This window comes from Rattus norvegicus, chromosome 14, assembly GCF_036323735.1.
Source record: "Rattus norvegicus strain BN/NHsdMcwi chromosome 14, GRCr8, whole genome shotgun sequence".
NCBI classification, from domain to species: domain Eukaryota; kingdom Metazoa; phylum Chordata; class Mammalia; order Rodentia; family Muridae; genus Rattus; species Rattus norvegicus.
In genome coordinates this window covers 103,617,386-103,620,512 of record NC_086032.1, presented here as the reverse complement: position 1 = coordinate 103,620,512, position 3,127 = coordinate 103,617,386, and positions in this window count along the sequence as shown.

Genomic DNA, 3,127 nt, shown 5'->3' with positions numbered 1-3,127 from the left:
GGTGGTGAAGATGCCAGTAGAAACCACAACATACTCAATATCAGCATCATCCTATTTGATGTTAGCAGGATCTTGCTCCTAGAAGATAATAATGGGCTTCCTGTTGATGAAAAGCTTCCCATTTTCAACCTCGACTGTGCTATTGAAATTGCCATGCGTATAGTCATACTGGAACATGTAGACCATGTAGTTGAGGTCAAAGAAGAGATCATTGATGGCAACAATCTCCACTTTGCCACATGCAGAGAAGGCAGCCCTGGTAACCAGGAGCCCAGTATGGCCAAATCCATTCACACCAACCTTCATCATCTTGTCTATGGCTTAAGGATGACATTGCATAAGAAGATGCTGCTGTCTCTGGAACAGGAAGGAGGAGAGAACCTCCTCTTTACTTCTTACGTTGGAGAACTTATACATCACATCATTTTACTAGTCTTGGGTTTAAATACAAAGAGTTGCCAGTATCTAGCTACTTTTGATCAAAAATAATGGCAATTTTTAGGTCTTTAAAGAATCATTACAAATACTTTTAAATATTTGGGAAAACTACAAAGCTTTTATTGTCCTAATATATATGTGTGAGTTTGCAGACATACAGACACAAGCACATGCACGCACACAGACACACACATTGCATTTCTTACATCTGGAATAACTGATACAGATTGACCCATATTCATTTGTTTAGAAGGTGAAAAGGACAGAAGTCACTATTTAGCAGGAACAAATTTTGATGACCGCTCTTTCCTCCTACAGGTTGATAGCCTGAAGATGCAAGGCATGACACGCCTAGGGCTTTTCTGCTCTGTAGTCCTCATCTGGCCAAAGCGTGGCAGATCTGGCCCAAATGTGTCTGTCGTTTTAGCATGACAGGAAAATATGAGATTCTGGGTCAGATTCGAATTTGGGGGAACCCCAGCACCCTTCTGTTTTAAGCTTCTCCTTCAGCCTTGCCAGCATCTAAGGGCCCTGGCTTCCTCTACACTGTGCCTCTGTGTCTGTCTACATCACACACTTTACGTTCTATGATGTGTGTTTCCTGAGGTAGCCAAAGTCTCTTTTTCTTGGTAACTTACATCTTCTAGTTCTAGCTCAGTTTCAATGAGGTCTTTAAATTGGACTCTTGTGGATGGGATCTGCTGAACTGGAGACGTAACAATGAAGTGCCAAGAAAGTCTCAATAGGATTGAGTGCTCTTAGGGAAACAGGATGTAGGTTTTCTGCTTATGGCTCTTTCATTCAGGGCTGTGGGTTCTCTGGGGACCAACCTAGCTCCCCACTTTATGAACTGTTGTAGATCTTTACAGTTCATACAGCCCTGGAATGGGCAAAGCAGCTCATCCTGAGAGGCATATCTTATTCTGGAGACACTACTGTTGCTGTAGTGTCCTTTAGGAATGGGTCTTTATGAATGGGTCCTTAATGCATGGCTAGAGACAATCCTTGCCTTAGATTTAAATCGTGCAAATCTGAGGTCAACATATACGAGTTGGCTTTTTAACACATTAAAATGACTTTTAGAATTAAACATACATTTTTAAGACTTAAGAGTAAAATCCACTCCAACTTTTAGAAAAAAATTATGATCATTGGTTATCTACAGGGTATGCTTAAAGCCTGGGATGTCATTTCCAAAGACGATTTCTGAAAACTTTTGAAGAGGTTGTGGGCATGACAGTTGTGGGTACGACTGTCCTCCGGGCCCACCCCATGCTTTGTCTGTCAAGGAGGCAATGCTCTAAGAGCACAATAAAAAGAGTGCTGATTTAAGTGGCTTACTTTGGAATGAACACTGTAGGAACACCATGTAAGTGGCACAGGCTTGTATTTCCAGCTACCTGGGAGGCTGAAGCAGGAAGACTAGTAGCCCAAGGGTACCAGCCTAGGTGTTTTAGTGAGACACTCTTTAAGATATACAAGAGAAGTGATGTGGTGGTTGTAGAACTGTTGCCCAGCCTACAAAGGCCCTGACTTCAATTTCAGTTTCACCACAGAAAAAATAATGGCCACCCAATAGTGTAATTTCAAATGTGTTAGTATAATTTTTCTGTAAAGAACTCCAACGTAGTACTTTTCAATAATCACAAGATTGATAATTTTGGCTGCTAACAGCTTAAGATAAATAAACAGTCATAAGCCAAATCAAACGACACAAACTGATTCTTGCAGAGTTGTGCTCCAGTGGCAGAGTTAGGCTCCCAAGTACTTAGACGAGGCCTCTTCAGACATGCTTTAAAGAAGGCCGGTCCTGAATATCTTTTGCTTTCTGCCAGAGAGAGAGAGAAGTCCACATGTTTCCTTGCTGAAGAACAAACATGACACTGCACTCTTGGGGATATTACTTGTTTAACAAGTTACAAGAACATGATTTGAAGGGGGAACAGCCAGGCTATGTACCCCATAAAAGTACAAATGATTTACAAATAGTTAACAAGGAAAAACTAATTATGTGTCTCCTGTCTCACAGAGGCCAGCCCCAGAAATGGTATAATCAATATGGGAATGTTAAACGTCTGTCAGCTTTTTTTTTTTTTTTTTATTAACTTGAGTATTTCTTATATACATTTCAAGTGTTATTCCCTTTCCCGGTTTCCGGGCAAACATCCCCCTCCCCCCTCCCCTTCCTTATGGGTGTTCCCCTCCCAACCCTCCCCCCATTGCCACCCTCCCCCCATAGTCTAGTTCACTGGGGGTTCAGTCTTAGCAGGACCCAGGGCTTCCCCTTCCACTGGTGCTCTTACTAGGATATTCATTGCTACCTATGGGGTCAGAGTCCAGGGTCAGTCCACGTATAGTCTTTAGGTAGTGGCTTAGTCCCTGGAAGCTCTGGTTGCTTGACATTGTTGTACTTTTGGGGTCTCGAGCCCCTTCAAGCTCTTCCAGTTCTTTCTCTGATTCCTTCAACGGGGGACCTATTCTCAGTTCAGTGGTTTGCTGCTGGCATTCGCCTCTGTATTTGCTGTATTCTGGCTGTGTCTCTCAGGAGCGATCTACATCCGGCTCCTGTCGGTCTGCACTTCTTTGCTTCATCCATCTTGTCCAATTGGGTGGCTGTATATGTATGGACCACCTGTGGGGCAGGCTCTGAATGGGTGTTCCTTCAGTCTCTGTTTTAATCTTTGCCTCT